General features: G+C 46.7%; 1 protein-coding gene across 1 annotated transcript in view; it reads right to left on the reverse strand.

The window, feature by feature from the left end:
• Window positions 1–23,396, reverse strand: part of TCF25 (transcription factor 25) — a 1,148,081-nt gene that overhangs the window by 989,462 nt on the left and 135,223 nt on the right. The window lies entirely within an intron of this gene.

A 23,396-nucleotide genomic window follows, 5' to 3' on the forward strand; every position in this document is an offset into this window, starting at 1 on the left:
TAAAATTGTAGACGTGTAATTGTGGTGATGCATGTATGTACGTACATATACATACAGATAAAAGGTCACATATTCATATATACATACTTTTTATACTCACACAGACACACAATAAACACAATGATGCACACACAGTAAGGCAGGGAAACCGACTCCTGGCCCCATCTGTCCTTCTGTGCGGTCAGTGAATTCTAGATTTTCATTTGAGGCATAAATAAAACAATCCAATCTGATTTGAAGCCACAATCTTAAATTTCCAAATCCATTGATAACTATTTGATTATGTTATTAAGATAAACACTACAAGCTTTCAAATGGGCCCTACCATAAAATAAATGTCTGTTCCTCAAACTGCTACTCAAATTTCACATTAAAAGAACATATAGGACAATAAGAACAATAATGATCATTTATCTAGAGCACATCACAAACTGAATATATTCTTTGTGCCGCAATAATAGATATAATTACCTTCGGAAGCATCAAATGCTATCGGCCATGCCAGACGTTAAACAATGGGCAACACAAGGAGTTTAGCCGACAGGCCTAATGTCTCATTTGACAAAACAAATGCACAATAGCTGCTATAAAATAAAACAATACTCATAATAACATTTCAATGTAAAGCTTATTCTAGAACATAATATCAATGAAAGCTGTCTCCTTAAAATGAATGAACTCCCATAAGTAACATTTTAGCAGTATCTGTTAAAAGATCCAGCTTATACTTAAAAAAAAAAAAACATTTTCAGGCTGAAATACAGGTTGAAGCATATCACCTGACAATGTTTCATCTCCTCTTTTCTGATGCACATTATAGAAGGATTCCCTTTGCTGCCTTTGTAATGCATATAAAAGTAACACCTGGGAACCGAAGATGAAATTATAAGTGTGGTAGAAGCATGTCTGAAAACTGTCGTTTTTGTTTCCAAAAGAGTTGAACCTTATGTTTATTCTGCACTGGTCCACTGTGAAGAATCACAGTCAAGAACTTGAACTTAACCAGCATAGAATATGCTTTGGGTTCTTTATTTCCAAAAATAAAACTTTGCTGCATTTGTCAGGGAATTTTCAGCATTAGAATGAAGCACAGTCTCTCTTAGGGTAACCATCAATTTCTTGGATCTGAAAAGCAAAAAAGAGGCGCTCAAAGGATTACCATCAGTCTTTTGTATTACTGTCGGTGAAACGTGGTTCTAGACACTACTGACTGGAAGAAATTCCACAAAACAGGTTATCTAAACCATGCTCGTCCTCAGTAGAGGGGCTCTCACAATCCCTTTTAATTTGTCAAACTTGGGGCTGCACACCAAGTAACCAAGGGTAAGCCAGACATATACCCCTTGCTCACTGTGCCTTAGAGAGGCTCAGCTACATCTTTCTGAGGAGGCCCAACAAGGTTGAAGCGTGTGTCTGGGATTGCTGATGGTACTCTTGTTGAGAGGAGAATTGGCTTGCATTTTGGTGCTGGACTACCCTTGTGGTGGGAGGACCAGACTGATGTGTAAATAGATCATTCTCCTCTGTGAAGGGTGCACTGAGCTAAAACATGGTTGTAGACCCTTCAGAGTGGACGGAATTCCATATAAAAGGTTATTTGAGCCATGTTTGTCCTCAGTAGAGGGGTTCCAACACTCTGATTTAATTTGTTAAACTAAAAGTTGCCAGGATGTTTTTTTCTCCAGTTTTGTGTAGTGCTCTAAAACACCTTAACCAAAGGAATGTTTCATAGGGAATAAAGTGAACAACGAAAATGTCTTAAGGCTAGAACTGTGTTTTTCTCTCTATGCCACTTACCACCACCACGAGTAAGCAGATAGTATTGTGCTCAAGGCGCCCCCCACCCCAAGGCCGCCTTCTAGTCTATCGAGTTGCAGGTTTCTATTGGGTTCTACTAATCAGTTTTGTCCCTAAACCCCTTTCCCACCCTTCTCAGGGTCTCATCTCCTTGGTTGTCTGTCCTGGATTACTGCTCCGGAATTCGAACCTGTGGGTGGACTCCAAGTAGGATTGATAGTGGTGGGCCTTCCAGCAAGGATTGGAGCCATAGGTTGTCAGGAGGCTGCCCTAAAGTCTAGACCAGGTTTGTACTATGCCCCTTTTTTAGCTCTCCAGCCACTTATCCCACTTTCTCTCACCCTCTTCCATGTATTGTTCCTCCACCCTTCCTAAGTGTACCCCTATGCATCTTCGGACTCACTACCTTCCTCTTCTTCAATCCTGATCGCCACCTTTTTTCCAATGTGAGTTTTTCCATTTCCTTAAAAATATTCCACCATCTATCACCTCCTCCAGCAGTACTTTGATGTTCCTCCATTTCCTCTCTTCTGTTTCTCCTACCAAGTACTCCTTCAACTCCTTCATGTTAAAAAGAAGTGAAAGGGAAAGCATTTTTTATCATCTGCTACTTACTCGTCTCAATGTTTCTCCGCTCCTGCACATCTTTCAAGAACTCTTCCACCTCCTCCATTTCCTGTACTTTTCACCTCTCATTGACCTCTTTTTCACATCTTCTCCCTGGTTCTTCAATATCTACATGGCCCCCTTGGCCCACACGATCTCCATCTTTACCTATACCTCCAACTTTCAGTGCATGCGGATGACACACAGCACTCTTTCTGGCTACCCTCAGCCTCCTCCTCCTCCCTCATCCCTGACCGTCTATCCGCAATTCAGGCTTGGTGTGCGGATAACTATCTATGTCGGAATGCCAGTAAGACAGAACTTGACCTCATTGGCCGCCCAGCTCTCGCTTTCCCACTGATCCGCCCTCCTTGGCACTGCGCCCTCACCTATCAATGAGGCGAAAAATCTTGGGGTCATCTTCGATTCCACTCTCATCTTCTCTTCTCACATCTCAGACACCTCCAAAAAGTCCAACTACCAACTGCACCTCTTCGAGGTATTCTACCTTTTCTCACTCTCCCCCAGAAGCTCATCACCTCGAGAGCCCTGGTTCTCTCTAAGCTGGACTATTACAACAGCCTCTTTCTCAATCTTCCTACTTCTACTCTCTGTCCTCTACAACGCATCCAGAACAAAACCGCAAGACTTATCCTTGGCCTCAAGCCCTGGGACCGCATCTCTCTGGCACTGAAATACCTCCACTGGCTCCCCGTGGCTGCAAGGATCAAGTTCAAGACCCTCTGCATAATCCACACTTTCTATGGCCGGGGCCCGCACTTTCTAAAACACTCTTTTACCAAATACTCTCCCTCTACAGAGAACAAGACAGAGACACAGCTTCAGATAGGAAGCTGGGAATACACCCTTGAGAATATGAGAAACAAGGGAAATTGAGTGAAGGACAGAAGGGCCACGGAGCGGGCCATGAGAGAAAAGTGGGTGGACTAGGGAGTCCATTAAGAATGAACGGACCACTTATCTGGGAGCCCCGCGCAGCAGGCAGATTGAAGACGAGATGAAAAGCGAACAAGCCTATCTGATGAATCCAAGAAAGGATCCGATCCCAGGCCCAGTGACGCTAACCCCAAGAGAAAGGGGCAAAAGGGAAGGTGGGAGACCCAGGAGGGATACAGAATATAATGAGTTTAGGAATCATACTCCTCCCAGTAATAGTCAAATATTGAAGAGTGGTCATCATTACTGGAACACTCATACTAGTCCCAGTAAAGACAAAATAATGGAGAGCACTAAGAGTTATTATTTGAACTTTGATACTCGTACCAATAAGGAGAGAAGTACCAAGAGAATCATTACTGGTATCTTCATACTCATCCCAGTAAAACCAAAGAGGTGGAGAAAAGTGAGAACCATTAATGGAACCTTCACATTCATCCCAGTAACCGTCAAATGAAAGAGGAAAGTGAGAATTTGCCACATCCAAGGTCTGTCCTATACCCAGTGTCAGCGGCTTGAAGGCAGGGACTTGCAGCTTCTTCTCCAGCTCTGAATAAACTCTGCCTCCAAAACGCCACCACAACTCACTGAGCCCTTGGAGTTTTTATAAGCACTTTGACTTCACCTTGAAGCCTCTCTCTGGTGCACAGTTGTGTTAACTGGCTTGGGGATGGGCCGTCGGGCTCTGCCCCCTGGGGATGGCTTATAGCTCTGATGTGGGACTTGGAAGCAGCTTGTCCCATCTCTTGTGTGCTCTGGGGTTGGAAAAACTCCTGCTTTGCCCTATAGCTAGGATGCGAGTAGTCTCTACCATCAAATGATAAATAAAACGGTCCTAGTGGCATCGGTCAAATCAAAATGGCCTATTCTAACAAAACCTAATGCCTGCCCCATCTCTTGTACAAAACATGTGTAAAGGAGAATTTGTATGAAAAGGAAAATCAGTGTTAGAATATAAAGAACAAGTGTGGCTGAGTAGCTCTCCTCCCCACGTTAGACAGCATGGAGTAAGGTCGTCCCGTAGACAGGATGACACACTCTGGCTCAGGTTCTCAAAACAAAAGCAGTTCAAAACGTGGATCGAAGCACGCCTGGCCATGTTACGGTCTTTCTTTCCAGCTTTCAAAACACAGTGCAGCCAAACATTCACGTTGGTCTCCCTCGGTCGGCCTCGGTCCTTTCAAAGCAAAAAGTTCACGCTGGTCTCCCTCAGTCGTGCTCTGATCTTTCAAACACAACACTTGAAGTGATTCCCTTCCCCAAGCTTAATTCACATCCTTTAGGGGTTCCCTTCCCCTAACTTATTACACTTCAAAGTTCACGTAGGTTACCTCAGTCGAACTCTGACCTTTTACTGATATCAAAGACTTTCGAATGTGCATGGCTTTTACCATAGACCTCTGCAGGACCACTTCGACTTTCCCTCCACACTCTTGTGTTATTTGCCCCAATGTCTCTTGTTCTGGGTAGTTCGATGTCAAACACAAAATCACCTTTTTACCCCCCTCCAACCCATTTTTCCAGCGTTACTTTTGATCACTTTGCTTTTTATAGTTCATTCACTTTATCAAACAAAAACCTTTCGCCTTTCAAGGAGGCTTTCGAGTCGGCTACATCCTTTCACCGGACCACTCCGCTGCTCAGTATCGCTGGTTTTACAGCTATCAGAAATTCAAAGTTCATTCCAGGGCTGCCTTTCTTAGCATCTCATCCACACGCGTGCAGCCTTCAATTGTGCGATATACCGTTGCCACTTCAATCTTTCTTTACCACACAACAGTCTTTCATGTCGCTTGCCAACTCACCGGCTGTGTGCGTTTCTTTGTCTTTTGCAGTTCTTAGTTTACAAGTCAAGGCTAATACCACAAGCTTGGCCTCGCCTCCCCAACTCTGCCGTTCACCCGGAAGGGTCGCTACCATCCTTGAAACACAATGCATTCTTCTTGTCTGGGATTTGCCTTCTCCACGTGTCTTTCTCTGCCTTTTGGAGGCAACGACCGCCTGAAGGGAACTTCTGGGATTCTCTACCCTTTTTGTCGTCCCTCTGTCCATCGCTCTGCTCCAGTAGGTTCGCCTTCGCCCGGAAGTTCTGTTCTCACTCATGTTCCACCTTGCTCTGCCTTCTATCCGTGTGAGGAGAGCTAATTGGTATCAGTTGTATACACTTGAAGTCAAATGCCGGACGTTGCCTGACCTGATTAGCGGGACATGTCCAATGAGAAATGTAAGGGTTAGCCTCTTTATTCTCAGTCGCCCTCTTCCTCAGCCCAGTGTTTGTTTAGAAAGGGGGTGTGGGAGGGAGTTGGGACATCAGAGAATCCCATAAAATAGGATGGGCCAGGTTTACGGGAAACTGGGAATACTGCGTCTCAACATCGGTAACCTCACACCCTCTCCCCGAAGACCCCTCAGCCAGGAGATCCTTCTCCACTAGTCCACCCCAAGGGTCTGGATCCAAAGGCGATGGTCATGCCCTGGCCACCTGAGAAATCCCAGGGACTCACAGTTGAGACACCCTTTGGTTTCTCACATCCCCCAACCTAGCATCACATTGTTTGTTGCAGGATACAGACACTGTGGTGACCCCCACCACCCAGGGGGGCTTCATTACACACACACACACACACACACACACGCTATTGTCAATGTCCCTATCTTCAAGAGATACAAGCATCACCTTCATATTATATTCACCAATAATCTTAAGCCCCATCAATACTCAGCCCAGTTTCATTAACTTCACATTATGCCTAGTTAGCACATCATTCTCAGGCTGAAGAAAACAACACTTTTTTTGCTTGTAATATGCTCCACACATGCCCATTCCTTAAATCATTTTATGCCTACTTAGCATTTTAGTGTCTGGTTTCATTATGTCCAATGAGCACATAACGGCTGACTTCCAACATATACTCCTAGAATATCATGGCTAGTTTAAATTATTCCCACTTTTGAAACAAATTCTAGTTTGTTAGAGCCCACATCATAGCTGGTTTCCATCATGTTCACTTGACCCATCATTCTCCTGCTTTAATTGCCTGCTCCCGGCAGGTTTACCTTCAGTAGTCAGTGCAGCAAAGAAACAAGGCCAATGCTCCCCTTGGAACTTGAAGGCAACATGGTTGCAACCATTGTTGGATGCAGGAGTAAAAACGGGGCCACCTAGGCACGGTTTGCTATTGTCTTGCAGGATTGTTGGGAAGAATGCAGATACCAAGCCCACCGCAGCTAATCTGCAAGCTGACTGGTTTAGGAAGGGCCACTGACAGCATTTCCTTCTAGAAACATCCTTATGGCATACGTACATACACCACTTGCTGTTTCATCGTAGCAATGAATCACTCTGCACTCATCTTAGTGAATGAGCAGCGACCACATTTGTGCTGGTGCAGTATTAAATATGCACTGGTGAAAGGGCTAGCAAAAATTCCGTCTTGGAGCCAGCACGAAGACAGCCGAAATTGCATCACTGCCCCAGCATTGTTAATTCTAGCCTAATATACCATGGCTGGTCTTAACCCTGGTCCAAAGGCACTGTGAAAACAGGAACTAAACTCAGCACTAATCTGGTTAGTGCACCAGTCCAAACACACATGCACATATGTCTGTCATGATAATTCAGGTCATGATAAATCAAATGCCATAATCTGGCAAATCATTATACAATATGTCATATCATGATCCATCATGCCACAGTGGGTGGGGGGCAGGGCACTCGAAGTAAGCGCCCGGATTGACATTCCCAGGCACATTCCTAGTTTTGTATGTCAGTTTTGTGACTTTTGCTTAACCCCTTGAAAAAGAGTAACATTTAATTGTTTTCGGACCATTTTATTCCATTAATGGGATTTCTACCAACCATACATCCACCCCCTTTGCCCCAGCTCTCCTCTGCACTGCCCCACCTACTTGTATTATTTTTTTCCTGTGTATTCCTCCCTGAGGAAGGCACGTTATCAAGCAGCAGACAGACAAAATGGATACAATTTTTCAAAACTTTTATTTACTAATTTGATTGGGATGGTAGAATTCCTAACTGGTCCCAACTCTAAACAACAACAAATACGTCCTAATCAGTCTGGTCAAAACAAAAACGCCTATACTAAGAAAATCAAACCTTGCCCTCCTTCTCAAGATAACAAATGTGTTAAGGGAATACAAAAAGGAAAATAGTGTCTCAAAAATAAATGTCAGAATGGCTTCAGCACCAACTCCCTTCCCCAGGTTCAACCCCACAGGGTCTAAAGAGTCTCTTAATAAACAACTGAAATAGGTGCATGGCACAGTTCTATCAGTCTTGCACACTTTGGCTTACTGGTACAGTTTAACAGTTCAATCTTTAGGCTTCCTCCGCCTTGCCATCAATACTCAGTCCATATGTTCTCAATTTCTCACAGTTCGGCACAGGTTTACCGCTGCCGGGCTCGAGGCCGTCTTGTTCTTTGTGGGGGTCCCCACCCCCACGTTTCATCTAAGATATCTCTCACTGTCGAAGACTTTCGAGACAGCAAGGAATTTACATAGACCTCTGCATGACCACTTCAACCCCTCTTGCAATATTCCTTCAATTCGCAATCAATACTGTGACACCAATACTCTGTGGTACTTCTAATTCTCACTCTCTTTAAACTGCCATCTTGGCCTGTTCAAAAGTTTGTATCTAACACCAATATCTCTTGGTATTTCTTTTCCGCCTAATGCATCTTGTTACTTACATTACTTATTCTCTTTTGTCTTTTCCAAAATTCATATTTAATACCAATACTTCTTGGTATTTCTTTCCCACCAATGTTCCTTGGTACTTGTAGTTCTTAGATTTTACTTTTGCCCTCTTGGCATATTTCCTAATTCACAGTTCATTTTTCTATTATTCAACTTTCTTTCCTTTGACCTCCGCTTGTAATATCTTTCAAAAGTTCATAACATTTCACAGAGACTTTCAAATGTGCGATATCATCTCGCAGAACAAATCTGTTACTTTATATCCTTTTTTTTTAACTATTGTTCTCCTCACTCGCGTTTTATCGGCACACGCGCAACCCTCAACTTTCAAATCACAGTCACTTTCCCTTTAACATCAACCAGACTTTTGTTGCCCTCAATAACTCACCAGTTGTGTTCAATCAATTTCTATAATCCCTTCCCCACAGCTCAAGGCCGTTACCAACACCTCCTCTGCTCCTGCCTAACTCTGCCAAGGACCAGGGGTGAGGGGGGCAGGAGAGGGGTTGCAGGCCATTTCCTGGCAACTTCAAAGTTTCTTGCTGTTAGAACAATCACAGCGTCCCAAAAGCTTGGAAATCTTGCCCGGCTTTCTTTCAAACCCCTCAACTGTTGATCAGCCCGTTGGCCTTTCAACTCCCACAGCATGGTTTGTATCAGCCTAGAAAGAGCTGTTCCTTCTCGGACCCAGCCTCGCTCGAAGTGTGCCTGTGCGCGCCACTTTTTATTTTCAAAGGGAGTCTTAATAAATGGCAAGTGTACATAATTAGAGCTACGTGCCCGACTCTGCCTTGCGTCATTACAGGGACAGCGCCAATGCAAGTCAGGGAAGGTAATCCTTCTGACCTCATTCCTCCTCTTCTTTGGTACATTACTTTTGTCAAGACAAAGTGGGGAGGAATTATGGGAGTTGTAGTTTCCCATAAAATAAACAGGGATAGGGGTTAGATGGGATGTGGAAAAAGGGGGTTACCATGTCTCACCATTGGGTGTTTCTCCCCCACTCCCTGAGCACTCCGTACCTAGGGGATCCTCCCTCGCTTGTCCACCCCCAGGGTCCAGAAACAAAAGCAATGGCCTTTCCATGACCACCTAAGTACCGGATCCCAGGGGACTAGGTTGTGGAACATCCTCTGGTGTTTCACACTCCCTTTATCATGCATTGTTCCGGTTTCCCTCAAGAACTCTGCCATCCTCAAGACTCTGCAAAAGTCAGACCTAGTAGGCGGTAGGGTTTTGTCGATACTGGGATCCGGGGTGAGATTGAAGTCGTCTCCAATCAACAGTCGACCCTCAGCAAAGGTTGTCATCGTTGAGAGGACTGTGCGTAAGAAGCGATCCTGGGCATCGTTCGGGGAGTATATTATTGCATTAGTAATTGGGAGTTCCATCAGTAGTCCTTTGAGCAGAAGATATCTTCCCACTGGGTCACGTTTGATCGTAACATTCGTTAGGGGAACCTCGTGGCTGAATAGCATGGAGACTCCGCGTTTCTTCTGGCCTGAGGAGGCGAAGAACCGCCTGGGGTAGCGTTGGAAGCAGATCCGTTTCTCATCTGAGGTTAACAGATATGTCTCTTGCAGGCACACAATATCCGCTGCGAGTTGGGCCTGTCAGTGTTCGACCGATTTAGGTTTTCTTGGTGAATTCAGCCCTTGGACATTCCATGTGATCATGGTAAGTTCCTTGACATTGTCCGTCATTTGGGCAGGCTATGTTTGTATATTCCTTTGGTTGCCCTTTCCAGTATGCTGCTGGAAATCCAGTGTGATTGTTGGTCGGTATGCTCCTAGCAGAAATTGCCCGATTCCCTTCCCATCCTCCTCCCTGCCCCCCCCTTTTAAAACAAAAGCAAGTTGTATGGACGAGCCTATAACCAACGGGGCATCCGGCTGGATTGACGCAACCAATTTAAGTTGAGGCAGGTGTGCTTCTTCTGCTGATCGGTGAAATATGGATATCTGGTGAGCGGGAGTCCCATTGCTTTGATCTCTTACTAGATCCGAGACGTGTATTGCGGGTCTCGAGCTGAAGGGCCTTGTGGAATGTTGGCTGAGCATATGGATTCGGTTCCGTACTGTCAATCTTTGTCGTACCGCTTGCTCTTGGATGAGGGGCCTCTAATCCTGCAGCGTCTCTCCACTCGGGTCCAGGAATGTTTGGAATCCTGTGATGTGTCTTATCTGGAGGGAAAGTCTCTGTCGGGGTCCACCTTCCCTTCCTCTGGGTTCAGCAGCTTCTTTTAAGTTGCGTATGTGGCAGGGGTTGCCTTCCCAGATGAAGGTCAGGGACGTAGGGTATCCCCAGCGATAAGGAATCTTCTTTTCCCTGAGCCACTCCGTGACCGGTCTTAGGGCCTTCCTTTTCATTAGCAAGATGGCAGCAAGGTCCCGATGTAGGGAAATGGAGGCGTCTCTGAAGAGTATGCGGGGTGGGGGAGCTCCTAGCTTCTTGCATTATTTCTTCTTTCACTTTGTAGTAGTGTATCCTTGCTAGGACGTCGGGCGGGGTGGACGTGTTCGATATTGTTCTTGTTCTATGCACTTTATCGAGCACCGGGTGAGGGGTCGTGGGGGGTGTTAGTGTGGTAACGTCAGGATGAAGTGGAAGAGGTCATTAACATATTACTCCAGGTCTGCGTCTAGTACTGTTGTAGGAATCCCTCTCAGGCGGATGTTGTTGCGCCCAGAGCAAATTTTCAGCGTGCTCCTGCTGGAGTTTGAGGGCTTTGCATATGGCTTCTAGTGCTGTAAGTCTGTCCGAGCCCATGTCGATCTCGTAGCTGTGTTTGCAGAGTGTTGTTTCCACTTACGCCGTTCTCACATCCATCTCCCCAACTCGCTTGTCCACGACTGTAATCTTACTCATGACCTCCTCCCTTTGTGATAGCTGATACTAGTTCTTGGAGATTAGATTTTGTGACCGCCTGCGTCGAGGATTTAGGGTCCGTTCCAGTGCGAGTTTCTGTAGCTATAGCTTCGGAGGCTTCATTGTGGTCCATCTTTTTGGGTCTTTCCGTGGCAGGGGTTGATAGCAGCTCAACAATGTCTGTTTGTTTTGTTGTTTTCAGGTGCTTGGCCATTGTGAGCGAGACACTCGCGATCTTCTTAGGCGAATCAGGGGCCCTCTGTATGATAGGGACCCGGGCCGGTCCTGTGAGACGGGTCTCAGAGGTGGGCTATCGGGTGTCTGGGGTGGGGTTGCCAGACCTTCACCCGTGTGTCCCCTTGATAATCTGTGTCTTTCACCTGAGCCCCTGTGTAGAGGGTACTGTTGCCGAGAGGGCCATATGCCCCTTAGGAGAGACTGGTTCTGTTTATGTGCAGTCTGCGCCTTCGTGGTGCAGAGGATTGGTGGTGCAGGCTTTACGTGTGGGCTGTTTGCGGGTCAGGCCAACTGGCCCTTAGGTATGTTGCCGGAGCCCTTAGAGGCAGGGGTTCAGTTGTAGAGCATGAGCTGAGGGGGACCGGGGCAGGGCGGGAGAAGCAGATTGCTGAGCTCACAACCAGAACGTATTTGCTCAAGTTTTTAGTATCTCCCATCTGTGGCCTCAGGCTAACATGGCTGTTGGGCCCCAGGTCGGGCTGTAGTTGAGGTACCACAAGGTTGCATAGGGGAGAGCTGCAGCCAAAGGCGGCAAACCACCCACAGCTGTAAAGCATCCCTGGGGGGTTGGGATCCCCTATGGTAGTGCCCTCCAGGCTATTTACAGTGGTGCGGTGTGTCAGGAGGGAACGCAGGCCCACACGGCAAGTGCCGCCTTACTTCCGGCAGGGTGCTCAGGGGAGATCGTCAGGCGTGAGTTGGAGACTGCTGTGGAGGGGCAGCTGTAGAAGGATGGGAGGTGGCTCCAGCTGGCCCCCCGGGCCGCGGATGAGTGCGCAGAGACGGCCCGGAGGCACGCCAAGTCCTGGGCCCCTGGGAGCACAGGAAGGCCTCCAAGGCTTGTAGGAAAGGTGGGTCTCTGGAGCGGGGGCTACAATAGCGCCGGATCGCCGCAAAGGGTCAGAGTTGCTGAGGTCCCGGCAGGTGCAGGCAGTGAGGTCCCTATTGCGGTTGGTCTCGATCCGCTCCAGTCGGGGGTCAGTTGGGCCAGTAGTGGTGTTCCTGGCAACCGAAAAAGCAGATAGGGGTGCAGCGGAGATCCTCTGCGCGGCTGCCTTGCCGCTGTCTCTGGTCCGCTTAGGTGCTGAGCTGTGCCAGAGGTCCAGGGTGGGCAGGAAAGGGGACAGCAAATCGATTCCTGACCCCGTTTGTGCCCAGCTCTATGTGATGATGGTGGGGCAGGGGTATAGGTGTTCCCTCAGGCCGGCTGCGGCTATGCTTGCAGTGTGCGTGTTGTCCCTGGGGCTCACGATACAGCAAATCGTCTCTCGGCAGCTGGGGTTAAGCGGAGGGTACCGCTCAGCCAGTTAGCTGAGCGGGCATACGTTGATGGGCAAAACGATTTTCGCTGGGAAGCGGGAGCAGGACACTCAGAGACAGAGTGGAGTGAGTTTGTTGATGTACGCTCCGGAGGCTCGAGTGCACAACTGCATACAGAGCCTCTAGCAGGTTCAGCGCGAGGCTATGGACGCCATTTTGCGGAGTGATTCTTTGCCGCCCACCGGTGTGCAGATTGGGGGTTCTCCCTGCACCGGGGGCCGTAAGAAGGCAGGAGTCAGGCAGTATGTGCCTCGGGTCGTGGGCTACTGCTCACATTGCTTTTTTGCTTCAGGAACGTAGTTTCACTGGCGCATTCTCGTTGGATGCGTGGCACCAGTCGAGTGCTCTCACGGCGCCGATCCGACAGCCATGACTCCAAGCCACACCCCCCCGGCCACCCTTTTTTGCAGAGCCACATGGAATGGTAATATAGGATCTGTAGGTGGACCTCGTTCTAGAATATCAGTCAGATCATCTTGAGCCTAGGTACTACACCACTTTGGCCATTAGTTGCAGGTATCAGGAGTCGGCATGCTCCCCAGGTTCTGGCCTGCCAAACTCCAACTCAAGAGAAGTATCAATGCCACTGGTATTAGGTAAGGTGTTGCAAAGATTTTCCATCTTGCTCTCCTCTGATATGAGGCACTCCGGCACATTGGGGGTTCCATACTGAAGCCCAAAAGGGGCATCCTCCCAATCTGATCTTTCTTCCTCCTCAAAGATGGAAGAGAGGGATTTGAAAAAATCCTTCTTAGGCAGTGGAGTGAAAATGTTTTCTGGAGCACTCACAGGATTTGAAGGCATCAGTGTAGATTTAGTTTTATGAGTTTCCTCAGGCCCTGGGGCTGAACTGACGCAACCGGTGCTTTTGGCATTGACCGCTTTGGCGTCGCCGGATTTGGAATCGACGTGGACAACGGCGCTGAAGGTTTAGACGAAGTCGACGGTCCCCTTCGACGGCCTTGGTGCAGAGGATTCTACAGGCTTCGAAGGCGTCGATCTCGAACACTCGCCATGTCGCGAGTGACTCTTATGCAATCGAGGCCTCGAGGGCTCTCGATGCGAATCACGCCATGCACCCGGGCTCGAGGGCATGCGAGTTTCGGGTCCAGACCGCTCCATGCCGGTTTCAACAGAAGGCGCGGACGGAGCCTTACCCTGTCCCTCAAAAATGTTGAGCATTTCTACCCGGAATGCTTTCCCATTCTGCAGGCGTCGACTGTTTGGTGGGGCATCTTACCCTCTCAGGGGAGCCGCCTGACGAGGTCGAAGAGGAAGGCGACTGATGGTGCCTCCTCCTCGATCACTTCATCGAGGACGAAGAATGACGTGAGCCACTACGGGACCTTGATCATTTTTTATCCTTCTTATGCCGAGGAGAGCAGTCTCTCGAATCGGCGGTCGAAGACCAATCAGGTTGAATCTTACGGGGATTAGATATTTTCCCCACCTGCAACTTCCCCTTTTGTTCTCACAAGGCCTTTCCTGTCATAGCTTGACATTTTGAACAGAAATCTGTGTCATGGCCTTCACCCACAGAGAAGAACGGTGCAGATCCGTGATGGACCTCTTGGAGCTGCACTCCTTGCATTTCTCGAATATGGAACGAGGGGTTGTCGGAGATGAATAGTTCAAATCCGTGAAGGTAGAAGCAGAGAGTGCGTCCAAGCGGGTACTTCGCTTGGGTGCGCGCCGAGAAAGAATTTCCGAAGCAGCCGAAGCTGTCAAAGATGAGGAATATGTTGGAGAACACAATCCAAATCGAAAGTCCAGTTTGCTCTGCATTTTCTCCAGCAGGATGGTTCTAGTGAACTTTTGATCTTGTGTAAGCGCGTTATAAAAGAACAATTATAATTATTATAATTATGTAACTGGGTCGAAGCGCTCACATATCTGTCCGTAGCAGCTTATAGATTTTAGATGTGCAGCCACCCTGTGAGCCCCCCCAATCAGTGTGTTCAATGGCCCGTAGTTCCCGTCCCGCTGAATCAAGGGATGAACTATCCAATGTCTCATCCGTGCATACCTATAGCAATTGACCTCCATTAAGGCAACTCTTGTTTTTTGCAGTCTACAAAGGTTCGGAAAGACGCGTTCTCAAATAGTTGTGAAATACGGTGTAGGACACCCTGCAATCCACAGTGAAAGTCTGAGGGCAGGAGGCCTGTGGTGAAATCTGGATTGTGAAAGATGAGGGTGTGTGGGCTCAACCCTGATGGGATACCCGCCTGGTTCCTCGCCAGTTCCAAACCCTTAGTATTGTTTTCATGGAGCACAGGAGTTGGGGTCAGTGTTCCTGCACTGCTCGGGCGGTGTGTGGCAGGGAACAGAGGGGCAGTGGGAGTTTGGCTTGCTCTAGGTCCACCCATTTGGGGGCGATCCGTGGGTGTATTCCAGGCGACTACGTGAGCCAATTGCAGAACTCCCATCCATCCTGGACACGCATCACCCATCATCACTGCTTTGCAAATTCTAGGCCTTTACCCTATTGCTCAAGCCTCATTAAGGGTTTCCCCGGTACTTCCACCAGGAGTGCCGCACATTGATACAAGGACCTCGCCAACAGGTTCACTTTGATGGCTGTAATGCGACCTATTAGTGAGATTTCCTGTGTTTTCCACCTTTCTAGATCTGCCCCTAGGTCCCTAAATAGCACTGGGAAGTTACACTTCTACAGTTCCTTTGGACATGCCGCGATCCAAACCCCTAGATAGCCAAACGCATTATTTACCCACTCAATTGGGCAACCAGGTTGGAGCGCTTTTACATCCTCTTCAGTTATACCCACCCCCATTGCGCTAGACTTGCAGTAGTTAATCGCAATGCCGGCAGTGCTTTTGAAAGAATCCAGTTCAGTCAATGCCTGACGCAGGGAGGTTTGGATGTTCGTGAGGCACAACATCACATCATCCGCATATAACGACAGCTTGTAAATTTTTTGGCCCACCATTACTCCTTCAATAGCTGGGTTATCAGTGACCTTCTTAGCAAATTGTCCCATTACCACAGCAAAAATTAACAGGGAGAGGGGACACCAGTGCTTTATACCATACGTAAGCTGTATTCCACCTAATTGACTTTGGTTTACCGGCAGGGATATTTTGGGGGAGTGATAGTTGGCCAAACCCACCTTCTGGAAATTTGGCCAAAAACGGAACGCCTGAAGGGTTTGCTTCATAAAGGCCCAGTCCATCTTATCAAATGCTGTAGTGGCATCTAAAGGCAGGAGCGCCATTTTACAGCGATCCATTGTTACGATTGCACATGGTTCACGGCCCGGCGGATATTATCCACTGGGGTTCTACCCGCGATAAAACCGCTCTGATCTGCCTCGATCGCCTTAGGCAGAATCGCTGCCAACCTATTGGCCAGGACATTTGAGTAAATGTTCGTGTCAATGTTTAGTAGTGAGATTGGCCTGTAGGAGGCACAGTTCAAGGGTCTTTCCCAGGTTTTAGTAGGAGGATAGTGGAGGACTGCATGGATCCAGTCACCTGTGCAGTCCGATGAAGGTGTTGAAAAGGTTAGTCGGGGACTTCAGCAGTTGCGCCCAAAAGGTTTTGTAAAAGTAAGGAATAAAGCCATCCGGGCCAGGAGTCCTTGTTTTTAGAGATCAAATCACTGAGTCTACCTCCTCCAATGTAATGGGCAGCTCCAAGGAGAGACTCATTATCTGTAAGGTGGGGGAGGGCCGCTCCTGTGATGCAATGCCTTTTGTCTGCTATGTAGCGGGGCACGGCTGACAGTTTCCCGTAGGTGAGATTCCGCCAACCGCAGCTTGGTGTCCGATGCATATTGTACTGCCCCCTGAGAGCTTGTATCATTTCACTGTCTTGTTTTCGCAAGCTTTCGGACTAGAAATGTATTAGCTTTAGTCCCTTTGGCAGAATACCTTTTTGTAATTAGGGCCTGGGTTGTTTCTATCGTGAGGTGTGCTTCCAGCTTATTACAGGCGATCAGCAGTGTTCTGTGTGCTTTCAGGGACCATCCCCGTTTGTGTTCCGCCTCCGCAACCTCCCTTTCTGTGAGATACATCTAACGCCCAGCAGAACTCCCCTACACCACCAAACCACATCTCAGCAGTCACCAGCAGAATGGCTGCACTGGCGCTGTTGAGCACTATCGCCTTGCCTTAAAACTGCGTTTTGCAGTCACCAAAATAATGGCTGCGCTGTCTTACCAGTCAAACATAGGGCGGGATGAAACACCAAATACCCCAAGAATTGTTGCCAGTATTTTCTTCAGTGGCTCCAGAGAAAAGTTAATTTGCACCAAAAAGAAAAGAATTCAAAGGCAGCACTGCTATGCTGCCAGCTCAAAACGTTTTCACTGAGAAAGAAAATGTTCTGCCTTTTAAAATGACTGCGCCCTGATGCTCTTTTTAATCTGTTCAACAGTACACAGTTCTGATCCAGTGAGACCCAGCTAGGTCCCTCCATATTCAGGTTGTGCTCCAGCAAAAAGGAGGCATTTCGCATTGAATGACAGGCTGCGTCAGGCAAGATCTGTGAAATAACAAAGAAACTTCACTTCAGGCTGTACACAAAACGCTTTCCTTTTTGCAACAAAATGACACAGATAAACCCTTCATAAGAAGCTTTCTCTCTCTTTGCTCATGTCGGTTTCATTGAACCCTTGCTTTGAACAGATTCCTGTGTGTAGAAATTGACTATGGCCATGGAAAGGCTCAGAATAAAGACACCAAGAAAAGCTGCATTTGAAAGTGACAGCCAAGGAAAATGAACCACATGTAAATTGGGATTTATTTATTTTTTTACAAACAAGTAAATGTCTGTTTAAAAGTTTATTGTTGAATTAAGACCCTGTCCTTGCATAGAAACGTGATGGGGGTTTGTTTTAAAACATATATAGGATGTTTCATCCCAACAGTCTTGCTTTCTGGTTCAGGAAAGAAAAATAAATAAAGTTACGTGAAACCAGCAGTACAGTTTTTTTAGGCCCTGGCTTCAAAGGACTGACTACAGGATCTACCTTCCCCCAAGCATACCAGCATCTGGGGCATATGAATAGGCAAGGGTGATGCGTCTCACACCCTCATCAGACTCTGTGGCAGTGCTCCAGCTGGGTACAATGGATTTCTGGGACACATAGGTGTAACTTTTTTAGCAGCACCCCCCCCCCCACCACCTTAAATTGGGGAGCTTCAAAGACAAATCCATGGCACACAGGGCTAGTGCGCGACAGTTGGCGATGGGTTTAAAAACATGACCTTATTTCTAAGACAATGCTGCCCATTTGGGGCAAAAATCTGTTCTGAATTAATAAACTTTAAGACTTTATTTCTGCACTTTATTTCTGTAAACCAGAGAACGCAGGAATGCAAACATTTAACAGTTTAAATGTAATTTGTGTGGCATTAAAACAAAATATTGTGGCTTTCTCTAGCATGTAGGAGACGCAAACAGAAATTTCATGCAAACATGCTCTGTGATAATAGGTACACACATATAAAATTGTAGAATTTTAAGTGAAATATTTCCCACCAAAAATTGCAAGATACTGTATAAACTTGGGAGTTGCAATGCCATGCTCTGTGTGGAATATGTAATCTGTCTATGGGATTTTCAAAAGTGCCACAAGTGTAAAAAGGTGCATTTTTGTGTCATAACGGATTTTGGCAAAAGTGACTGTGGGATGGCTCTGTACCTCATAAAAACACACTCCATAAAACTGAGTTCCCTCCTTCAGTCCAATCTGATTCTAGGGAGGAGGCGACATACATAGGCTGACTTAACCAGTTGTTAGAGGTATGTCCAGCCAAAGGCGGCCCCATAGTATAATCCTGTGATGTCATCCACCTTATATAAGGTAGTGTCTCACAGAGACAAAGGACTCTCGCTCTTCTGAATTTTCCAGCTCCTGTATATCCAGACATTCCATATTCATTCTGCAAGATTCCAGATTCCACTGCCAGAGCACAGCTGACCCAATCCAGGCAGGACCATTGCTAAGTGGGATTATCCAGTGCTGTCTGCTTGCCCGTCTATACGCTCTATCCAGCTGAGGTGCTGCTGTGCCATGACCAGACCTTTGCCGAGCGGTTTTCTTCTGGGAGAGCTTGCTGCTGTGACCAGTGACCGGATATTGCCTTGCTGTCCAGAAACACGGTGCACTGTCCAAAATACCCCATTCAAGTGCTTGTTGTGAGTATTTCCCTTCCCCCAACATCCACAAACTGTATCCTTTGCTCTGTACCTTGTATTAGGTTCCACCCCATAGAAATCGCATAACTGCCTTGGCAGAAATCCTTAAATCAGAATCCTCTGTGCATCCTGTCCGTGATCTCCAAGTGTTAGCGACATTCTTCCACTCATTTCTGTCTTGTGTAAGTCCTTAGTACTATTTTTATTAAACTAATTAATTCCCACATAAAGAGCCACACGGCACAAAGGGGTTACACTTGCAAAGTAACCTGTTTCGCGGGCGGCGTCTCTCTTTTCTAGCCACTAAAATATAGTTTCTGTAAAACTTGTCCTTTCCTTTTTAAACTGATTTTTCCCTGTCCACTGCCTTTATTTTTAAAACCGAATTTCCTTTCCCATTGAGAATCTCATCCTGTCATTAATTTCACTCTTTCACTTGCATATTATCCCTGTGATGTGCATCTGTCATTCAGCATAAAAACTGCATTCCGAATCGGTCTATTTCACCCGTTTTTCAAACCGTTTTGACATTTAAACCTGTGTAAATTAGCAAATGCAATTTCTATATGTGTGATTTGGCTCAACTGTGTTGTCACTCCAAAGTTTATTTTTGAACTGTATGCCCATCGTTGGTACCTTGCCTTGTAATTGCTAGTGTTCTTACATCCCTGATACTGTTATAACTCATATTTACCTCATTCATTCAACCGCACATTTAAAATAAATATTTAGTAATTCCGAGTGCTATTTTATGCAATTGCAAAGGTTTTAAAGTCGGATTTTAATTCTGTTTGCTGCCTAGGATACCAGACTCCTTGATGCTCCTTTGTATTCACTCAAAATTCGATTAATAGGGGTTTGAGGGAGCAATGCATTTGAAATCTTAACTCGGGTGCTATCTACCCAAACAGTAAAATTGATCCCATTCATTTGTGCTTTGGATATGTTATAGTAGAAGGTCAAACTAAGTGCATTTCATCAATTTACTTTGTAATTATCACCCCATTGGTGATTGCTGCCCAATATTAAATTTGTGTGATTTTCTTTGAATTTAAAATAAATAAATATTGTATTACCACCCACCGGCCTGGTTGATGGTCCATTGAGACCTGTGGTATTTGTAAAAGGAGGTGGGAGATGGGTTGGGTGCCAGCTCAATCTGAATTCTAGGAAATTAAGTAAACGTGTTTAAATTGTGCGCTGCATCTTAGGATAGTTATGTTATGTTACTTTGCATTTATATAGCGCCTTATGTACCATTGGTATAGTCTCAAGGCGCTGGTGGGTTGAACGCCCTCGGGAACCGAAGTTCAAGTCAGTAGAGAGAGTCAAAGGTGCGTGTGAGCACCGTATATGTGTGCAGCTGGTGTGGCATTCGTGTAATAGCTGCTTCTTAGCGTTAGGTGTGGTGGTTGAGAGATCACGGGTATGTGTTCGTTCTGGCAGGTTTTATCCAGACCGATTCTTGCTGTGTTAGGCCTGAGGAGAACGCCTGGTTGGAGGGTGTGTAACCAGCAGTGTTTAGTTAGAGGGATGGGGAGTATGAGGCGGATGTTGGTATGAGAACAGCTATACCGAATGGTGTCATAGTATCTCTGTGTTCTAGTTGAATGGTGGTGTAAAGAAGAGAGTAAGCGTGGTGATGTGATATGATGGTTTACATGCTCTTTCAAACGTTCTATGCACTCCAAACCATTCCTTTTATGTCGCGTAATTCTATGCGCTCCAATCTGTTCCATGCACTCCAATCCGTTCCACGCACTCCAATCCGTTTCACGCACTCCAACCCGTTCCATGCTCTCGAATTCATTCCATGCACTCTAATCTGGTCCATGTACTAGGATCTGTTCCGTGTATTCTAAGTTGTCCCGTGGCAATCCGCAAGCATTCACCACATTGCAACAACAGAAACACATAACTCGCCGCAACAGTACACGGGGAAGTCCCACCAACCTGAAAATCGCACTTAAACTCAGTGAACGGTGCAAACTGAGCTGAAGCTGCCAACAGGACATCAAAACTCTAACTTTCCTGTTACCACTACACCCTACTAACCCCGCAAGCCCCTCCCTTTTAGAAATCCACCAGAGTGCCTGGGACCTCTCCGGTGGTGACGCTGCGTAGTACAAATACCTTTAACATTAACATCTAACATATTATTTGAAGTGAAATTTAAAGTTCTGAGTCTAAACAGCTCAGAACGGGAAGTGACCACCAAGAACACAACAGCCACGTTCAAGGAGCAGTTTACTAGTGTTTTGTGTCCATACTTCTTTTTAGATTGTTAAATAGTGTGGAAAATTATTCATTGTCATCGTTACTGTTTTCCAGATGGTTCAACCCGATTGTCACATCAGTTTAAGTTTATTGTGCATAATGTTCACCAACTTTGCTCCTATGTGATCCACTTGAAAAAAGCAGGCTAAAAAGGATTAACAAAATGGCCGCCACAAAGCTTCGAGATATTCAGTGAAGTGTACTGTGGATCACTTACCAGAGCTTAGGCTTTCCTTCCCCCAGTGTCACTTCTATTCAAACCACTGCGCTCTTTCCAGGGCATGGTTTGCTTCCTTCCACTAAGCCTAGATTTGTTCTGTACCTGCGTGGCGCTTTCATGGATACCCAGATACCACTAGCCGCCAAAAAACCCACTCTCCTTTGTTGCATTACAACCGCTGCAGCACGCAAGGTGCCTTAACTGTAAAAGGTTTTGGGTTGGACGCGAACATGAGGAGAAAACATTATGCGCTCAGCTCCTTCGTACAAGTGCACCCTTTGGTTAAGTAAAAAAAAACAAGTTATTAAATTAGACGGTTAAGGGATTTTCAGTGCACCAAAATCTAATCGAATTGAGTTTTTAAATTGACAGATGTGCTGTTTGCTGTTTTTTCAAACTGCATTTGATCCAGTGGAGCGGAAGCAGAGCGCTGACAGCAAACACCAGTGAGCAACCTACCTTTGCAGGTGGGATGGTAGACCGAGCACTGCAGCCCTTGGGATTTGAGAAAAAGACCATACATCGCGAGGCAGGACGAAGTTTGTATATAAGCCTTCGGCTCAGAAGAAGCACGGAACAAAAGCAAAGGGGAAAAAAACACTGGTCCACCCAGAGATGTTTTGTCGTGTTCTGGCGCTAGCTTCAGTTTCATGGGCATTTACATGTGGACACTTTTTTTTGTCAGTCACTTGCATTCATGTTCTATTTGTTTCCAACAAGAAAACAAGACATGTGTTAATCGAGTAGCTAGATTCTGTTTAGTCATCTTCCCTTTGGCACATCAGTGCCAGCACCCGGGGAGGACATCAAGTTCCTGAAGGATGAGTAAAGTGAGGAGGCACACAGACTACAGCAAAGCGGCCCTACGGGGATCCCTCCCGCAAACATGACAACTGAATACTTGCTCCATAACAGGCAGTTTTAGTTGCTTGAAGCAGTCAGTAAATCATGACCCCACTCTACAGCAACGAAGGAGCGAGCTATTGTCTAAGGTGCCACTAGGAAGGAGGTCACAAGAGGGCACCGGAATGCAAAGCTCGCTCCTTTGCAAAGATGAGGGGGGCCAAAAGAGTGTGTAAATCCATGCACCAGCCCTTACGTACCTGATCGGCATGGAGAATACTCAACGAAAGGGGGTGAAGTTGTTCATGGACAGATAGCAGGTGCCAACGGGGTCGCTGTGGGGCTAGTCTTTGTGTGCCAGCTTTATAGGGGGCACACGTCAGTATCGAGCGAGAAGAGTTCTGGTCTGGTGTGTGACGCCCGATTAGAAAACGTAACATTTCCAATTGGGTCTTAATACCCATGTGCCACCTATGGTAGGCTGCCCTATGGGCTATCAGTTCCCCCCAATGATCGCCTTAATTGCCTCTCACACTGTGGTGACCAACACTCTCCTGGAAGTAGTTCCTGACGGTCTGTGCAATGTCATCCCGGAGGGCCATATCGTTAATGATTGGGCCGTATAACCGCCATAAGGGTCGTGGGGGGCTCGGTCGTGAATTCGGATTGTGAGCAGGACTGGTGCGCGATCAGTCAGGAATCTCGCTCATATGGCTATGTTGTCCACATAGGGCAACAACTGGGAGGAAGCAAGAATCAAGTCAATGTGGGATGAGGTGCAGAGCACAGGCGAAAAATGTGTAGTCCTGTTCCTCTGTTTGTAACAACCTCCACATGTCAACAACCCCTAGATCTTTAAACCGGTACAGTATCCCCACCGCGATCTTGAAGTCCCTCAGCATTGGCAGATGTGATTTATCTACACTCGGGTCCAGTACACCATTAAGTCTCCTCCTATGACCATTTGCCCCTCTACAAAGGGAGCCAGCTCGGTCACCAGTTCCAGCAAGAATGTCTCCTGTTTTTCATTCGGGCGTATATCAATATGAGGGTGTACAGTTGACCATATAACATACCTTTTACCCCAACATATTAGTCTCCCAGGCCTTGCCAGGCTTCTAGTTCAGTGAATGGGATGCCTTGCGCCAGGAGGAAGGCAGTTTCTCCCTTCTTCGAGCCGGTGGATGCCATAAATTGCTTCGGGAAATGCTTTTTTCTGTATTCTAATAGTCTCCTGTAGAAATGCCAGAGATCTCTTAGTCATTGCAGGATTGATTTCCGCTTGGCAATTCAAGCCTTTTACATTTGGTCAGGGAGGGGCATTGAGTGTGGCAACAAGTCATCCTCTGAAGTGGGAGGGTCAGCCCCCACTGAGCTTCAAGTAT

This window comes from Ambystoma mexicanum, chromosome 1q (assembly GCF_040938575.1).
Source record: "Ambystoma mexicanum isolate Mex_15411 chromosome 1q, UKY_AmexF1_1, whole genome shotgun sequence".
NCBI classification, from domain to species: domain Eukaryota; kingdom Metazoa; phylum Chordata; class Amphibia; order Caudata; family Ambystomatidae; genus Ambystoma; species Ambystoma mexicanum.